Genomic DNA, 20556 nt, shown 5'->3' on the forward strand with positions numbered 1-20556 from the left:
GGTCTTTGGGACGTTCAAAATTGATACAGTATATTAAGCTCCTTGCAACTTGATGGGGTTTGCTATCGCTAGCTAGGATAACTAAGTGTGCAACCTTACAGACGGTAACATTAACATTTTGACAGTAACATTAACATTTTTGTTTTAACATTAACACATTTGTTGGAGAGACTAGTTATGTACTTGTAGTCGTTACAATACTAGTTGACATGAACCATAACTGTTTGGGGGTGTTTTTTCAACTAGATAGTTAGCTAGATAGCAAAGTTTGCTAGCTGGCTAGCTGCAAGAAGCTACTTTGGAGCAGACATGTGTGTTTGTTGATCTTTGATGCATTGAGTTGGGAGCGGGGTCTCCCACACTGTTAAATCCACAGCCAGCTCCTTTCCTCCTTTGTTTTGGGCTTTAGAAATGCGGGGAAAAAACAACGTGTCACTCTAAAATCTCAGGGTACCTTGAATCAGATCTACAAGCCCCGTATGAACGTTTCACCATGCTCCTCAGACCTCAAAGTTGTCTGACGTTCTCTTAGAAGAGGTTGCTTAGGTAGGTTTGGACGAGGGCCGTTGTAGGGAGGAGTTTCGCAAACGGTCAATTGTGGGTTTATTGGAAGCTCATTCTGCACATGCGTTAAATGAGTTAAAAAAAAATAACGCATTAATCCTGTCATTTAATCATAACGCGTTGACGCGTTATTTTTCACAGCTCTACTTAAAACTCTTCTGCAATGTAAAGCAGAACTAAACTGGCTGAAGAGCTTTGGGTCCAGATGTCTGATGCAACATGGAACTGCACTCAAAATAGTTTTATGGAACAACCTTGTGTACCTGTCTCGAGGGGCGGTCTTGCCTACAGGCGGTATTCAGAGGGGGGAGCAAAAAACTGCGGCCAGACAAAAAAAAAAAGGGGCATGTGCCTCCTTGGTGTTGTCAGAACATGCTAGCACAGTGAGGCGTTTGGTTAGAGTGTGTGTGTGTCTAATGAAGAGGCTAAAGCCATCCGGGGCGCAATTTAAGAAGAAAAGAAAGCAAGAAGAGAAACGTGCCAAGGGAAAAAGTACATTTTCAATGTGTCATGAAATACAAATTTAAGTAATCATAACAACGTTAGTTTTGGTAGAGCGAGCTAGCCAGTTTAATTAGACATGATTTAAAAAAAGTATGGCAGGCTGTCCAAATACACCAAAATGCTTAATAACTACATAATAGCTACATTTAACAAATAATGATAATACATACTGTAACGTGCCGTGATAGTCGCCCCATAATGCAGTGCGGCAGGCGCATACTTTTCAGTGTGTGATGCACTAGCGCTCAACGATGTTCCCTAACAATGTTCCTTACTGTTCTTATTGATAGTTTTCACGTGACGTCAGAATGACCAGCTGGCGGGCAAGAAAAGCATTCCACAGCTGTCTAACACTGGCGTTTATACAGGAACCAACCACCTTTCATTCAAGATAATTAAATATCTCCGCTTTAACATTGTCTGACTTAGGTAGTAAAATGCTAGACAGTTGTTGCTCGGTTGGCTGTTCAAATCGCGAGGAGACAAGCCCGGATTTTGTTTTTATCACATTTAAGACCCGCCCACGTTGCTGCCAACTGATTGTAGACGTATTCTGGGTCAACTTTTCTCGGACACACAGTAAAGTAGCCTTACTTTTGGAGCTGCCAATAAAAGCAGTCACCCTGTTCTGGTCGTCTCATTTATCAGAATAACTACCAAAAACGGGAATAGATCAAGAAATAAAGCCAAGAAACATGATTCAAATTGGATTACCCGGTTTCTGCTCTGAGATTGCGACAAGTAGTATGATAACTAAGCAAGTAGGCTAGGCTAGTGAATCTTGTCATCCAACTGGTAATACTGCAATACCAGTAGAAAAAATATAGTAGTTGAGTGGAGGTGTGTGTGTGTCCATAGAACACTCTTTAGCCTACACACTCTCCACGGAGATCAACCGGTTTGTTTGTGCATAAACAGTTGAAAAGGCCAGAGCGTAGGTCAGCACAGCAGGCCTGACATTTTCTCAATGATTTTGTTCTTCAATTAATGTTTGTTCATCGTTGCGCTCGTTGTTGTGTTTATATGAAAGAAATGCAGTCTTTAAGGGCAAAATAGCGTTTGAAAGTTGCAATTCCGTTTTCGTGGGGAACTGTCTCAACCTGTTTAAAGTCTTTCATCGAATTTAAATTTATCATACTAAATCAAAACAGACAAAAATTTTCCCTGATATTGATGACAGCTGTGACTGGACATGGCCCATATGGGGTGGTGGTAGTAGGGGAGAGCGGGGTAATGTGAGACACCGGGTAATGTGAGACACCCCCTTTATCTAGGCTAAGGAACACATTTGTGGTCAAGTGACAATTATGTTTTCAAGCCATTCCCATTCCCCCCTTGCCATGAAGGAGAGGTTGGTGCTGGTGCTGTGGAAAGTATGTTTTTGCATAAAAATGGGTTTTATGCATGTAAAAGTACATTTTCTTGATGTGAACTTAATCAACTGTTGTGTCAAAGCAAATTGATTCAGGTAGAAAAACTTATATCATACATGTTTATGAACTTCCAACATATAAAACCATGTGATTGATGTTGGTGAAGATTAGCCTGAATTGCTTAGAGATGTTTGTTTTTTCTAAAAAAGTGGCTGCGGGGTAAAGTGAGACAAATGCTGTGGGGTAAAGTGAGACACTGTTTAGAGAGCTCTAACCCTGTCAAAACACTCCCCATCTACCAGATTGCAGGACTTGTGAATGAGGCCTTCTTGTCAGCAGTGACCCAACGGAATATCTCTTCTGGATTCAAGTCCACTGGGATTTTCCCATATAACCTAGCTATTTTCCCTGAGGAAGTGTTTGAATCATCTATGGTGTCAGACCGGCCAAATCCTGAGCTGCACTCCACTGGTCCATCCACTTCAGATGACTGTAACCTTTGCGTCGGGGTGCTGTTGGGGCTTATTTATCTCCCTCTGGAACGAAATACTGTTTTCTGATTGGCTAATGGGGTGTACATTAAGGGCCTGATTTACTAACATGCGACCGCTGCTTAATCTGCGTTCGCACATTAACGCACTGTGTTTTTGCGCATTTCCCGTGGTATTTATCAAACCAGATCGCGCTGGGCAATCTGTGTTTACCCCGCCCTATATAGGGCCTGATTTACTAACACTGCGACCGCTGCTTAAACTGCTGTCGCACATTAACGCACGGCGTTTTTGCGCATTTTCCGTTGTATTTATTTAGGAAGAGAAAATGAAGGTTCAGCGAAGTGGAGATATATATATATTGGTTCACGTTCGCTCAATCACTGAACCTGATTCAATGTGTGCGCTGCTATATTGTTGTTCTGCCCGCCATCATCTACAGCGAGATGTTTAAAAGAACACGATTATAAAGAATATGCTATTGGTGGCATTAATGCATAAACTGTCTATTATAACAATATAGATGTGTACATGGAGAGATTAATACTTTCTACAAGGGACATGGGTTCACTACAATATATATGGACGTGGGTGCAATCAATGGTTCCGATTACGTTCGTCCTGTTTGATGTCTCTAATTTCAGCTATGGCAGTGGGGAAATGTATTGACCAATGCACCGTAGCAATGCGTCGAGCACCTGGGTGAATATTTGGCTGAGTGAAGGCTGAGATATACCAACTGCAGATGCTATAACTGGTTGAAATTATCCGGAGGCCAATATTTGCAAATTAGTTTTAACAACTGATGGAATGGAATGTGATCGCCGGGTGGAGGGTTAGATGTCTCTCTGATCTGGTCCAGTAATTGAAGTATTGCGTGGCTGGTTAACCTGTGCCGTCTAATGATTTGTGGTTCGCTTAACTGAAAATGTGTTATACGAGTTGAAAAAAATTATTTCTGTGCGCTGACTCTTTCTGTGTGCGCTGTCTTTCTTTGCCTTGCTCTTATAACTGCTGCCATATCACGTTTTCAGACTCAATGGAAATGCGCTTCCTGGTTAAGACGTGCTTTTATGAGGCGGAGAATTAGCCCGCAAATCAGGGACGTGCGCTCGCCAGGCAGTTTAGTAAATACCACGCAATACTAGCCTGGATACCAGCCCAACCCCGCCCACAACATTTTTGGTCAGGGAGATTTGGTCTGGCTCTGGGCTAATTGGGAGAGAGTTTCATCGGTCGGATAAAACCAGACCAATCAAATTGTCAGGGCGGGCTTTATACGTTGATGGACAGATACCAACGCTTGAGTTGAATTAACCGGTAGATTCGAACTCCGACCAAGATGGCCGCGTCTCGGGTGCTTAGTGGGGAATATTTTATGTGAATTAAGCTATCTACACGACTTTTTAATGTCTACATTGACTCGGTTAGTTGTGCATGTGCAACACGAATGTTGCAGAGTATTGTTTGTCTTAACTAAAGCTCTCTAGACCATTATTGTTAGATCATTGCTAACGTGTACACAAAAAACCCATTGAAACAAACTGTAGCTTGTAGCCTTAATGCTAATTAATTAACGTGAGCAGGCATATCTCAACAGACATTGACAGCGCATTCATTTTGAAAGAGGAACAGAGAAACTCGATCAAGGCATTTGTCGATTGAAAAGATGTTTTTGCCGTCCTTCCTACGGGATCAGGTAAAAGTTTAATCTATCAGATGGTAATAGGCTACTACGTTGCTCTGATTGGTTCTAGGTATCCAATTCAGCGAAAAGGCATTTTCTTTCCTGGTTCGTTGAAACACACCCCATAATCACAGCCCAATGGTTCGGTATCAGACTCATATTCTGACTAAAATCATGAGTATGACATCGTCAGGCTAACGCAATACATCATTAGGCGCACTCCTCCCATTAAAGTGCGCTTCACGCCTACGTTACCACCCACGTCTCCGTGCCATCCCACCTGTTGGCAGGTACACACCCTAAAAGCGTTAATATGCGACTCTACTCAAATGCGCCCCCTTAGTAAATACCGTTTTATGTTTACGACCGCTATTTTACGCCAGAAATGGGCGCAATCCTGTTAGTAAATCAGGCCCTTAGTTCGTATAACCGGACACCTTGGACGTAGTCCCCGTAGAAAAATTAAATCGCCGTTCCATATCAATGCTCTTGAATGGTTACCATTGACAACCAACGTAACGTTTATTTTTTGACAGCTAGGATAATTAGAACAAAGATGGCGGGGTGTTGGGAGAAGTTAGTGGGAAATGTTTTATGTGAATTAAGCTATCTACACAACTTTTTATTTGTCTAAATTGACTTGGTTAGTTGTTTATGTGCTACACGAATGTTGCAGAGTATTGTAAGTCTTAACTGAATGTCTCGAATATTATTTGTAGGCGGCTGCTAACGCTTAGACCAAAAATCCATTCAAACAGATAGTAGCTCACACGGCTAACTCGCCGGCTCGATTGTGAGCCTTCGACCAAAATCAGCAAACTTGACCTCCTTGTTGCTCTGTCCAACTTCACCATCAACGGAAACATGGAGTTCAACTTTAAATAGTGAAACCTTATGAACAACACCTGTGTCCGTGTGTCCGTTTACAGAGGTGAGCTCATGAGTGTCACTTTGCAGCAATGCCCGGGGAAACTAAAGGTCATATGATAAGACCAGTTCCACGCACTACTTTCTCTAACGGGAGCACTAGGCTTCAAATCAAGAATTCATCAGGGTATTATGCAAATTAAGTTTCCTAAAGATAAAGGAAATTCTAAATAATAATAATAAATATAGCTGCAAGCAGCGATGGCGGTTTCCTCCTCCAGACATTGCAAACCAGGGAAAAATGTATTTTTGTGACAATTTGTCACTGTATAGAAAGATCCATGCTGCAGACTTGCCAATGGGATATTGCATTTCAAATGCATTACTTTGAAGATCCTCAAGGGCCATAGCTTCAAGCTAAGAGTGAGAAGGGGTGTGGTCATCCCTACATTTCCTTAAATGTGTGTGTGTGCTTGCGTGTGTCAAAGGAGCCTGTCCCTGTGTGTGTGTGTGTGTGTGTGTGTGTGAGAGAGAGAGAGAGAATCTGGAGCGCACGCGCGGAGGAGCAAAGGAGCAGAGAGAGAGACCTTCTACTGAAAATCACCCTAGAAATTAGCCAAGCATGCATGTTTCAAATATTCAGCAAAAATCCACTTTTCATCTTACAGTCAACTTTTTTTCAGATTTGTGTACTAAACACACTTTTTGACCTGTTTATGTGTAAAGCATTATTTTAGCGTTAACAATGTATCCCATTTGCTTTATATCAATCATTTTTCAAGATATGAAGTTGCCTTTGCACATGAGAACATGTTGTAGTGTCTTCCAGTGACATATCAAGTTTGGTGTTGATTTGTCAAAGATTTGCCAAGATATGACTTCACTTCCTGTTTGGCGACTTTTCGGCTGAATTTGAGTGGCTGTACCGGACAAACGGTTGTGAGGATCAAAATTCTGTTGATAACTTTTGTGAGGCTAGGTCTGAAGATCATCTCTGGTGATTTTAATGAAGATTTGCCAAAAATTGTAGGAGGAGTAGGCTTTCAAAGGTTTTTGGTAAAACCGGAAATAGCGGAAAATCTATATAACCGGAAATTGATGCCATGGGGTGAGTTTAATTCGTCTTGATCCAGGGAATCCAATGATGCCTCATTTTTGAAAATCGGTCACACGGTTCAAAAGTTGCGTGTGTTTCAAAAGTCCAACTTTGACCTGTTGGTGGCGCTAGAGTGGTGCTATGAGAGCCATGAAACTTGGTGTGAATGAAGAAGGGACTGTCCTTAATGAGTGTGCCAAATTTCACAAAAAGTTACCATATGGTTCTAGGGGCTGCCATTGACTCCCATGGTACAAGAATAATAATACCTACGATAACAATAGGTTACCTCCTACCGGAGGCAACCTAATAAAAACATTTTTGGATGTTGTAAACGGGAGATAAGAGGGATAACGGCCTCCGAGCTGTACAGTTCTACAAAGGTAATGGACTTCGCTGCGCGTCGTGGAGTTCTTTGCCCCGCAGCGTCCATTACCTTTGTAGAACTGTACAGCTCGTCGGCCGTTATCCCTTACATAATGACCGGCGTTCTATACATTATCCCTTACAAAATGAGTACGAGGCTGATCTTCTAATCCAGCTGTGTCTAGTCCTGTGTTCTGAGTCCCAGGCTGTTCTAGCTGGTTCTGATTATGGTCCTATGACTGTGTTCTAATCTAACTGGTTCTATCTGTCATTTGAATGTTAACAAAAACATTTTGAATTATATTATGTTGTATATGATTTTGTTCGGAGTTACTTTCAAGTGTTTAAAAAAAAAAAAATGCTTAATTTACCAATCCCCTTGATTCTGTTACTAGTGTTTTAAAAAAAAATGCTTAATTGACCAATTCCCTTGATTCTGTTACTAGTCCGATATAAGTTTTGGAATGTATAGTTGTCAATCTAGCTGTCAGGATTCTTACTGTTGCAACATGTGTTGTTATGGTAGTTTTAAAGTAGAAAAAGTAAGTGGATCACTTTACCCCTGGGGTAAAGTGAGACACAAGACCACTTTAAAAAAAAAAAACAATCATATTTTCACTGCCCTTTGTCTTGAAGACATTCTGATGATTTCAATTGCTAGGAAACATCCTGAATAAATGGGATATGTGTACATTTTACTGATGTATCAATTAAGCTCGCCTTGAGGAGACCAAATGTAAAAAAATGTCTCACATTACCCCGGTCTGTGTTGGGGTGGGATGTGAATCTTAATGTATCTTGTGTGAATGTTAAAACATTACAGAACAATTCTTGAATAAAAAGTATGATAACAAAAACAGAGCATCTTGGATTGGATGTCTTTGACTGCAGATGAGAGGTACTTACCACCAAATTGTTCTGGGCCCAGTTTCCCGAACGCGCACTTAGCCTAAAAAGCACTTGAAATCGCTCGTAAGAGGATTCCTACGTTGCAGACGGGTTTCCCAACGCCACACTTAGCTTAAGTGTATCTTTCATTGAGAGGAATTCTACGTGTGGTCAGGACCAGTAGTAACTTCACACTTAGCGATTTAATCCACCAGGGGCGTCGTTCGACCGTCGTTCGGAAGAAACGGGAATTTAAAAAAAAAAACATGGCTACTTGAAGCGAGGAATATTTTACATGAATAAAGCTATCTACACAACTTTGTATATGTTTATAATGACTCGGTTTGATCGGAAATGTGCTACGCGACCAATGCAGAGTATTTAGGTCTTGACTGAAGCTTTCAAACAGTAGTTTGATGGCACATTTAGCGCTTATGCCACCACTCCATTGGCTTATATGGTAGCTTCTAGCTAGATGGTTGTATACATATATATTTGCAATGTTCTTCATTGAAACTTTTTTTAAATCGCTAGTTTCATAGCTCATACAGTCACGCATGACGTACGCTTCAAACCCCTCGACACCTTATCCAGGGGTGTCGTTCGGCCTATTGTAGAAGAAATCCAAACGATGTTTCTGTGTATAGCACATCATGAGAATGTCATTGTTTCACCTGCCTATTCCCATCAAAATAGAAATAAAGAATATTGAGTAGGCCTATTTGAAAATAAAGATTAGGCTATACAAAACTAGTGCAGTGCCCGTAGGAATTATGCATTCTGTAGTGTTAGCAGACGTAGGGCTGTTGGGTAGTGTAATGGCAAGACATATTTGCACTCCACATAGGTACAGGTTACACTGAAGTATTATTGTGATGCATGTTTCCTTTTCATTAAGAAATGTGTTAATGGTAGCCTTTTTGGAGAGTTACCAACAAATAAAGTTTGAGATTATGTAGTGGATGCAGTTGAATATACTGTAGATGTCAACGTTGCTGTCTAAACTATAAACTAAATGTCAACGATGTCGCGAAAATCCACGTAGAACGTTAAGATACATCGTTATCGGGAAACGAGGCCCTGTGTAAGAGGCATGGGAAGAAGTTGGGGGCAGTGTACTATCTGTGATGACTCAAACAAACATTGATAAACACATCATATTAACCCTCTACAATCACAAGGTACAAGTCTTCAGAACTATGTACAATAAAACATCAATATGTAATGTCTTTCTAGCTCATGATTTCCTGTCAGATGCCATCTCCTTTGTTCATTTCAAATACTTTTTTTTTTTTATTGAATGTGAGAAACTTGTCTTCCTGGTGTTGTGCTTTTGAAATACTTTAACAGAGTTTCTAAGTGTTGTGTGCTTTAAAATACTTTAACAGAGTTTCTAACTGTTGTGTGCTTTTAAAATACTTTAACTGAGTTTCTAAGCATTATGTACTTTTAAAACACTTTTACAGAGTCTACTATCGCACGTTGGGCCCGTCGTATCTACGTTAATTACAGCTAGGTTCGCTGACCACATGCAGCAGGGTTATTCTGGGTTGTTATGACGGGCTTAATTGCGTCACAATTGACCCTTCCGCGACCACTCCCCAAAACGGTAACTGATCAATCATAGCATAGCAACGGTTACTAAGCTCGGGACCTCAGTCAAGCGAGCCATTTTGATGAATGGAAGTCAATGAGAGAGACGTCTACTCGAGAAGAGAAAATGAAACGTTGCGCTTATGGAGTGTGTAATTCTGACAGCCGATATCCAAAAAGGGTGGAGGGAGGGGTAACATTTTATCCCTTCCCGAAACCCAAGACCCAGAGAGAGAAATGCCTGCTGTGGATCAAACAATGTGGACGACCCCCCCCATCAGCTGAATGTCAGCAACGTAAACAGAAGCACCTACGTTTGTTCCAAGAAGCTATGTCGCTAAAATCTGCCCCCTGCATCGAAAATGGGAGAAAACCCTTGCTTAAAATACGATTCAGTTTTACCACCTTACATGTTTGCGTAGCGGCGACTGTGTGTAGATAATAGAACACATTAACATAGCTGGAATGAACCTGTTAGCCTTAGCATTTGTCTGTCTACAAACAAGGCATGTAATGTCGTGGTTGTAGCCTATATAAGCATATTGCAGACCCTTTTGCCTGCTTCGTTCTGAGATCTTGCCGTTTTTCCAAAAAATGCTTGTGATTTCTTTGGGTAGAGCTGAAATTGACACGGTTGAAAACATGTTGCCACGCCATTCATACCAATGCTGAGAACCTGGGAAACGTAAATGCTTGACTGATATAGCAACCGTTGCTAAGGGGGGCGGAGTTTGCGGAAGGGTCCATTGGATCAATGAATCTTCCACCCGCTCTTGAGGCTCCGGATGGTATATTAAATGAATAAAGTGTAATAGTGTGTAGAAAAATATATATATGTAGCATCCATGGACCATCTTCTTTTTGTATATACTGTATGTCTATGACAGAAACTGAACTGAAGTCAGAAAGTAAAGTTCTATTTGTGTGAAGTACTGTTTATTCTAAGCGGAATTCTTATTTGCAACAAAATAATTAAAAAGAGGTTTTTTTTGGTCTTTGGTTTTTGAAACTCTCTCAGAATGCATTGGTGAGGATATAACCATCAGATCTTGCCCGTTCATGGCCATTTTTGGTGCCTCTCCCCAGACCGTCTTAAATCGTCAAAGACACAGTCAGATTCCATTGCTTTTGTGTCTTTTATTGCCAGACGTTTAATCTTACTCAAGTGGAAAGATCCCCATCCTCCCACTTTTACACACTGGATCGAAGATGTGCTGTATTTTCTTAACTGGAAAAGATAAAACACTCTGTAAAGAGTTTTTTTGAGTTATGGAACCCATTTATCACTCATGTCAGAGATAAAATCCAGCCACCTACAATGTAAATCATCTTTACGTAAATCAGCTCAACTTAAAATTCACGCTCTGTAGGAACAATCATCCTGTGTACTCATTGCCTAGTCCTGTGTTGTCGTGCCCATTTAAAAAAAAAAAAAATACATATATATATAAATATATATTAGGGCTGTCAATAGATTAAAAAATATTTACTAATTAATCTCACATTTTGAAATTCATTAATCTAGATTAATCGCGATAAAATTATTAGTGTTTGACCCTGAAAACCGGCAAAAACGCTATAGTTTACATATGCACGGCGAATTTTAAATAAAGACGGCGCAGCCAGTATATTTGAATCAGCGTTTCCGTTGTCCGGTAATTGCCGGTCTTTGTCCGAAAAAAAAATGAAATGTCCGAAAATATTAGAGCTCACCGGTCAAATTGTCTGATTGGAATTTCTTAAAAATCCCGTCTCCCAAACACAATCTGAATTTGACAACAATCCTAATATTTAGGCCTATAAAGCAAACGTGCACTGCCCTTAGGCCTATGTTTTAAAGGAACAGGCTAATCTGCCGTTAGAACAACTACACGCATATGCTGCATTTTAAATAAAGCGCAAACCGTCGGTTTCAAACAAGGAGCGAACTGATGAGTATTCAGCACCCTCCGCGGCAGATGCACCCCCTGTGAAACGCCGTGTCAAATACATTCAACTTGTTCAAAACAAAATTAAGTTAATTCATTTTGTAGTCATGGCTGGGGTAGGCTATATTTCCACAGAACAAAAAGGTGTTCTTTTGCGTTCGCTATTATCCGAGTTTTTTGGAAGAAAAAAATCGGTTGTTTGTAGGCTACTCTTTAGAACAGTTTTAAAGACTGTAATCACTTGAGTTCTTCTCTCCCATCTCTTTCATAAATAATTAAATCGTAGTATAGTATTTTCCCCTGCGTTTGTTTAGGCGAACTGCTTTCCTTTCCAGTCAAGCGAGTGGTGCGTGCTCCCGCGAGGGGGTGCATCTGCTGCGGAGGGTGCTGAATCGGGTACAGCACCGGTGCGAGGTAATTGATAGTCACATTAAAATGTCCTGTTAGCACTGCGAAAAGGCAGGACGACGCAGCGGATTCACAAGAGGGTCGAATAATTTTGAAATCTCTACTCTCATTGAACATAGGCAGAGCAATGACCATGTTGCGGCGCTCAATTTAACGCCACAGCAGGTTGCGATTAAAGGCCACTTATTGACGCGCATCAGACATTAATGTTTTTTTTCCCCAATGTAAACTTTGGCAAATAAACATGTTGCATTCTAAACTACCTGATTATGTTATTATTTAAGCTACGCATGCCGTCAGTTTTCTTCAATAGGCTAATTTAGAAGCAGAACTAGATATTTGGCCGGCTTATCATTAAAATGTCCGGCAAATGAAAACTCTGCCGGTCATTTTGACCGGCAACATTTTTCTCTAGCGGAACCTCTGATTTGAATCCAGCGATATACATGTAATGCTTAATGCTCTGGTTTCTCTCATGTAAGTTCAAATTTCTTAAATCTGGGCTCTTTTTAAAGGTAATTCGATGGTGCATGGAGCCAGCTAGGTGTCAGTTTTGCTGTGTTGAATCTCGATTCTTAAAAATGAGTATATATTCATACAGTGTAATGTCAACAGATAGCTCTATTATAATTATTATTTCTGCATGCTAACTATTAGCACACTAGCTTAGTCAGGAGAGTTTAGCTCTGATAAGGCACAGCAATTGTTCACGATTGTAGTAACGTGCTGCATTTCACTTAACATGTCAGTCACTCCCAGGTAGAGGTCTGCGCGGGACACATTTTTCAGTCCCGCTCCCGCCCGCTCCCGCAAGATTATGTCCCGCTCCCGCCCGCTCCCGCAAGGAAAAATATGTTTTAGTCCCGCTCCCGCCCGCAGCTGTAGTAATATATCCCGCTCCCGCCCGCGAGAATCCCGCGCAAGACAGTCCATGCAAGATGGATATTCATTTCCGCTCTCTATTACACGAAGTGATTGTCACATGGCCCATTGGAAGTAAATGCACACTACTCCTTACCGTTTTAGACCAAATTTAATGGCAAGACCATTTAAACAAAGGCAATAGCCTTGGTTACAAAACAAAAAAATTTCCATATTAATAAAATAATAGTAGCCGTTTGCTGGAGAAATCTTGAAGACTAGGCTACCTCACTTCATTACCATAATTAACTAACAAAACAAAATGATGGCGACTTGATGAAGTTTTTACATATTCAAGCATCAGTTAGTGCTGCTGTAATCATAGAATTCCAGCATAACATTAATCATGTACACATACTTTATTACCTCCAGCAAGGAGGTTATGCGATCGGGTCCGTTAATTTATTTATTTATTTATTTGTCCGTCTGTTTGTCTGTCTGTGGACAAGATTTCTCAGAAACTACTGGGCGGATCTTTCTGAAATTTTCACAAGAGGTGGATCTTGCACCTGGGACATCCCCATTAAAATTTCAGATTTCAGGATGATCCGAATCTGGAGCAATCCGAGATTTCGCCAATGATTCACATTGTAGTATGGGTGAGGATTTTGGTTCGTGGAAAATCCCAATGAGGTTATTTGTCAAAACAAGGAATGATGTTTAGACTAATACACGATCTTTCTCTCAATGTCCCAATACGATATTGATCCTACCATTGCTTCGCGTGACTAACTAAACGTAGGCCTATGTGATACGTTGTCACTGTAATCGAAAACTGTGCATTGGGATCGAGCAAGTGCTTGATACAAGATTTACACTGAGTTTTGGGTGTATACAACGTTACTTTGTGAATACAACTTCGTTGAAACGCAGTACTGCAATAAATTAACGGACCCTTGCTGGAGGTCAGAAATCTCGGATTGCTCTTGTTCATTCATAGTTTTATTTTTGCGCGCATATTCAATTTGCGGGAGTGATGCATTTTTCTTTTTATCCCGCATCCCGCGGGAGCTCTCCCTTGTCCCGCCTGTTCCCGCACAGAGGTTTTCAAACTTGTCCCGCGTCGCACAGATTTGCATCGCAGCCCGCGGGTCCCGCGGGATTCCCGCGGGAGTGCAGACCTCTACTCCCAGGCTCTGAACACAAAATCAACATCTCCATGGATAGTGGTGCAGGAAAATACAAAGTGTTGATTGTACAATCGGGAGTTAGCTGTTGCGGCGCTATCTGTATTATGGTGATTAATTCCGCACACCGGAAGTAAACAAAGTTGCGTTAACGGCGTTAAAATATCTTAACGCGTTAATCACGGTCACATTAATCTCATAGATTAACGCGTTAACGCTGATATATTAGGGCTGTGAAATGATTACAAATTTCAATCAAATTAATCACAGGTTTCTGTGGATTAATCATGATTAATCACATGTTACCGCTTTTCTCTGTATATTTTTGTGAGAAAAAGATTCATGACAAAAGACGGATGTATACATTTAAAATGTTTTCTTTTTTTATTCATAAAAAAAAACAACGGTGCTGCAACTCAGCAGTTCTTTTTTGCTATTCCATATGGAACATTAATATAATATATATGATATACGTTATATTATCTAAAATGATGATCCTGATGTAATGCTATGGCTCTGTATCAAATCACCAGGTTATTGCTCTCAGGTTATTATAGTTTTGCATTTTTCACTATTTTTTATTTTTATTTCGTTTTAATTTTTTTGTTTTCAATTTCAGTTTAGTTTTTTTAATGGATTTGCTACTTTAGTTTAGTTTTTATTTTCTGAAAATCCTTAGTTTTAGTTTAGTTTTTATTAGTTTCAGTAATAGTTTTAGTCTTTAACGCAGAATGCAACAGACCAAGGGAGGGCCAGTCAGGGAAGCTTACAAAACAAAATGCTCAAAATTAATAGTAGATAGGCCTACAAGGTATAATAAATATTAAGTAATAAAAACTCAACAAAACATACCATTACCAATTTGCATGAATTGATAGCTAGTTATCTAGCTGATGTTATAGTCACCTCTATTTAACTCTTAAAATTATAATAGGAAAAGGTAGAAACCCTCAGGGTGCCTGTGCAACTTCGTATGAAAGAGTTCATATTCATGAGTAAATATTCACACAAATATTAACACGAACTCATCACAAGCAAACAGCTGCCAACTGTATGTACCTTACCTATGTTTGTGTAAAGAATGGTGATATGAAAAACAACAGTAGTCAATGTGCAAGCTGCCAATTGAATGGTGATTTAAGATACTCTACTGGGGTTATATATTTGTAAATCTGACTCTGAAAGAGTCAATGCCTCACCCGACACAACCAACCCGCACGTCACTGACAAGTCATTTCAAATAGGACTCTCGCTTTCTCCCGACTTTTGCCGCCATGATAGCAGGCGAGGGGCGTGTACTAAAAAAGGTATAGCGGAAAATAGACTAGGCTTCATATGAAATAAATTGACATCTATGAAATCCGTTGACAAAGACGAAAACTAAAGACATTTTTTCTGTAATTCTATTTTATTTTAGTAAGTTTTATAAAGACACAATACAGTTTCAGTTAGTTATTGTTTTTTTATTAAGCCTCGTTTTTATTTTTATTTCAGTTAACGGAAAAAAAAAAATCACACCTCGTTTTCTCGTGAGTTTTCGCTTACGATAATAACCTTAGTGCATACCTTGGGATACTCAGGAGTAGGTTGCCCATTCACAAAATGCTACAAAGATCAAAAAATCACACCTCGTTTTCTCGTTAGTTTTCACTTACGATAATAACCTTAGTGCATACCTTGGGATACTCAGGAGTAGGTTGCCCATTCACAAAATGCTACAAAGATTAAAATAAAAAAAAGTTAATAATGGCCTTTTGTTCAAGATTGATACAGTATATTAAGCTCCTTGCAACTAGATGGCGTTTGCTATCGCTAGCAGGGATAGCTTAGTGTGCATTTATTTTACAGATGGTAACATTAACATTTTGACGGTAACATTTTATTTTGACGTTAACACATTTATTGGAGAGACTAGTTATGTACTTGTAGTCGTTAAAAAACTAGTTGACATGAACCATAACGGTTTGGGGTTATTCTCTCAACTAGATAGCACAGTTCGCTAGATAGCTAGCTGCAAGAAGCCTCATTTACTTTTGGAGCAGACATATTTGTGTTTGTTGATATTTGATAGATCTCCCACACTGTTAAATCCACAGCAGGCACCTTTCCTCCTTTGTTTAGGGCTTTAAAAATGCTGGAAATTTTATTTTTTTTGTCCGCCGGTTTGGGTAGACCTATTTTGCATGCAAATGACATGAATATCTTTAAATAAAAATCCATATTGTAAATTAAATAATTTATTTATAACCAAATCCTACCAAACTGATGGGAAAGTGAAAACAGAATTAAAGAATGGAATAGAACGTGTGGCTGATATACGAAAGCTTTTTGTCGGTACTGCAAAAGCGAGATTTGCGCGCACCAGGAATCTCCCAAACCACAGCAAAACAGAGAAACATTCAAAATGCTGCTCCGTTCTCTGGTTGTCGAGTGTGTACATAGTTTGACAGTGGCATAACTACAGTGAGAATTGACCGCTCTGTCAAGTTACCCAAGCTCAAAATGGCAGCGCACATTGCTTGCCATTCCAGCATTTTGACCATGGATCACCTGGGACAGCTTGTTCGTGAAATTGCACAGGAGGACATCAAACTGCACAGTATAAAATGCTCTGCACTCATATTAACTACAGTAAATGCATATGAAGTCAAAACAGTACATTCATTTTGTCCAGGCAGGGAGGAAGAGGGAAAAGGGAAGAGAAAGCCAAAAGACAAAGCAACAGGTAAGTTTGTCCGTCAGTGAATTGGTCCACACGTTCACAGAACTATATTTGGTTTATAATAGGCTAATATACTGTGTATCTAATTGCACAAGGCCATTTTAGGACCAAGGTGAAATAACTGTTTAGGGAAAACTGCTTTAATGCTGGCATACTAAACATTTGGTGTTACTTTGTAGATATAACAATACATTTGGCAATGATAACAATGCTGTTGGACTTTAAAAGCAGTGTATGGTTTGGCAGGGGCATATTTTGAGTTATGATATTGTGCTGGTTTTGATTGGCCATTGGGCTGGTTTTGGGCTGTTATTGATTGGCCATTGGGCTGGTTTTGTCACACAGACCTGGCAACCCTGCTTGTGTCAGGTAGGATTGGACGAGGGCCGTTCTAGGGAGGAGTTTCGTGAACGGTCAATTGTTGGTTTATTGGAAGCTCATTCTGCAAATGCGTTAAATGCGTAAAAAAAAACATGTTATTTTTCACAGCTCTAATATATATATATATATAGTTATTTTTGGGTCGGGGCTGGGCATTCTGATAACCTTGAATTTATTGTGTTTGTTATTAAATGTTATGTTGATCTTGACTACACCAATTATGCAACAATGTGTATTGTGCTGTATAATTCTTTGAAAAAAATTAGGTATTTTGGAGGAATGTCTTCTATCGTTCTGGAAAGTAACTAATAATAAGCGGGATAATGCATGGCCCGGCGGTCATAATCGAAAAATAAACCTAGCTTTGTGTCAAAGGCAAAAGTTTCATTGCGTATTCTGTGGGTCTGGATGAGAGCACTGACATACTGTAAATGATTATGAGGGGTGTTAACAACCAGTTTGAAGTGATAGAGGAATTACTATGTGTAAAAACAATGCAAGGCCGTACCACATCTAAGGATGTATTTGAGCAACTGTGTGGCGCAATTGAGCAGGCTGGTCTGTCATGGAAGTCGAAATATATGTGTAGTTGTCGATAAAGACATTATCCCACTATAACTGCTGTATATGTAAGTCATGGGCTGTCAATGAGACAAAGTGATCCAAAAATGAAACTATAACAAACACCTTTATCCAAAGAACATATTGCATTGCCCAGGAATTGAAACTCAGGTCAACTACTTGTTATTCAACAACACTAAACACCATTGTACCACTGATCACAAATGGTACATTTGCCACACTCAAAAGTGGTATACAGTATTGTGATAGGCAAGCCAACAGATCAAAAATATCTGCCCATCTGGTTTGGATGTTGTTAAGTATAGAGTATGGTAGAAGCTAGACTGCCTACGGAAAAGAGAAGCATCCAGGAGAGAGAGAAGCAGCTAAAAGACGCAGCAAAGGGGAGCACATATTTGCAGAGTTGGTTACAAAGAAGCAAACCAGCAGGTGAGACAGAGTCATTGCATTGTGATAAAGATGACAGTGTGTAGGCTAATTAATTAATGTGAAACAGGCTCATATTTTCAGAATCATATTTTTACCATACTAATGGAAATGTATTGTAATAACAATATATTTAAGATAAAGAGCAACCACAAGCCTCCAGACCAGAGGAAAATGTGGACCAGGAGACACATGTTAGGATTGGTAGGCCTAAGTGCTGATCACCAAATATGAGATGAAAGGACCATGCTAGAAAGTACAGGGATAAAGAGCAACAAATAATTGTAATCTTAGAAAAAGTAAAGGCTATTTTAGAGATCCTTTCAAAGATCTTGCCTGAGCAGAACAAAAATAACATACCACTGTTTCTAATGGGCCTTATAATAGTAATGATAATGGTAATAACAATAATATATAACTGGACAGATGATGAGCCCAGTACATCAACTGCAGTCAAAGAGCCAGACCCGGATGAGAACAGAACAGACTTGGAAAACAGGGAAAGGAGAGACGACACAGAAAGTCAGGACAGGATTCCAACAAGGGAGGATATTGAGATGGCATAATCCATGAATACAGATTTTAGTACCATCAGGCCTTCATAAAATGTTCAATCAGGCCTTCATAAAATGTTCAATCAGACCTTCATAAAATGTTCAATAAGGCCTTAATAAAATGTTCAGTCGCAGGGTTTTTCCTGCATAGAGAAAATTTTGGCGCGCGCCTCAGACGTTTTCCCGAGCGCCTATGAAAAATCCAGAGCGCCTAAGAAAAAAAAAAGAGTCTGCGATAAAAAAAAAAAATCCAATTCAGTTTAATGGTGTTTTGAGCACTCACGTTGAATTCAAGAATCCAGCCTCCCACCCCCTCAGCCAATCATTGAACAGAGGCTTCTCCAAGCTTGCCAGTTTAGAGAACACGTTAGTTTGATTTTTTTTAAGCGAGCAGTTGCATACATTAACTAGCTAGCTAGCATGTGCCTACATTATCTTAAAAAAACAATACTTTGATAGTAGGCTTAGAGTTTTATTTATGCAGTGTGTGTGTGTGTGAACCTATATATCCTATGTGTGATGGTAAGAATAATATTAATGCCATGTATACAATAACTGACTTATGAGAGCTATCCAAAGACTCGTTGCTGCCGATTTAGCAGTCAACCTACCTTACTCTGTACGTTTAGATGCTTTACAGGTAGCTGTAAGCCATTAGATGCCTGGGAAATATTTATTATCTATAAATAACAGCTCACCTTTATCTTTTTAACCAGATTGGTTAACAGGTTGCGATCAACAGGCTCAATAGAAGGCTCAAAATAGAATACTATAGGCTACCTTGGGGAAAAATCGAATTACGGTAGAGTCATGCTAGCATTGCGCTAAATAATTAGACAGCTAACATTAATAAGTGGTGTTTACATAAAGTCACTTATTGTATGGCATAAATATTATTCTAAAACACCTTCACTAGTTGTTTTAAGCAGATTTGTAAGCAATTAATCACGTATGCAATGCACGTCAGCGAATATGTTCTGAAAAGTATGTTTCAAGTAGGCTACAGCCGAGCCCTTGTTCTGTTTTGATCAATAGTAATCGAGTTGATAAGTTTGATCTATACGCAACTGTGAGGTGCGCGAACGGACAGAGCGGCCAGCTGACAATCATTTAATTACTCAACCTGCGTACGCATCCTGACTTCATCAGTCGGCGGTTTCAATATTCATGGCTTTCAATTTATAAAAATATCTGCTCGGTTGAGAACTTACACAGGTGTAGGCTATTACTTGATTTGTCTACCCATTTGAACGAGTACCAGTAGAACGCGGGGCCTCTGGAAGGCAGACAACAGCATTGGTTAATCGATGAAAGCCCAACTCGTTTGTGTTGCATCTCGAATATAATAATATTAATATTATTATTAATAAACCGGTGCGGTTGAAAACTGTCGTTCCACTGCGAGGGCCAGCCCGACGTGCAAGAATACACCTGTACAAATGCACATTAAATGTCCTCAAAATGCTGTCAAAAGTTTGATTATCGATTTCCAACGCAGCCTCCATTGGTGAAAATAATGGTCTGTAGGTAAGGGATAATGTATAGAACGCAGGTCATTGTCGGGAAAATAAGCCCCGGCAGGGCGAACAGCACCCCGACGGGTTACCATTAGTATTAAAAAGCGGAGAAAGCAGAGACATAGTTCGTCAAAGACGTTGAACTTCAAACATTTAACAAACATTCTTTAGAACACAGCTGCTCAACCGTCCGCTGAAACTCCATTGATAAGTTATCGGACTACTTGCGGAGTGCTACGAAAGACGTGAATCAGAGGCAAAAAGGCCACTTTCCTTGACAGCGGTCATTATTGCATAGCAACGGTCCGCTATCGGTTAATAACGGACCGCTGAACTTTGGGAAGCCCCATTCAAGTGAATGAAGCATTCTACAGCATTAAGAAGAGCCGTGTAATACGTTTGTATAATAAACAGTAATAATAGATAAACTTGACTTTCATAATTCGTGTGTTCCATTTCTGACCACTGGTTAGTTCTAGATTCTATTGATATAGTTTTCAGTAGTTTGCATGTAGTATATGCTTAAACCTTGATAATCTTTGAACCATACATGATAGCACC

General features: G+C 39.8%; 1 protein-coding gene across 2 annotated transcripts in view; it reads right to left on the reverse strand.

Moving 5' to 3' along the window:
- Positions 1 to 20556, reverse strand: part of LOC308379280 (uncharacterized protein) — a 70444-nt gene that overhangs the window by 21838 nt on the left and 28050 nt on the right. The gene's annotated exons all lie outside the window — the stretch shown is intronic.

Source organism: Sprattus sprattus (genome assembly GCF_963457725.1).
Source record: "Sprattus sprattus genome assembly, chromosome: 18".
NCBI lineage: Eukaryota > Metazoa > Chordata > Actinopteri > Clupeiformes > Clupeidae > Sprattus > Sprattus sprattus.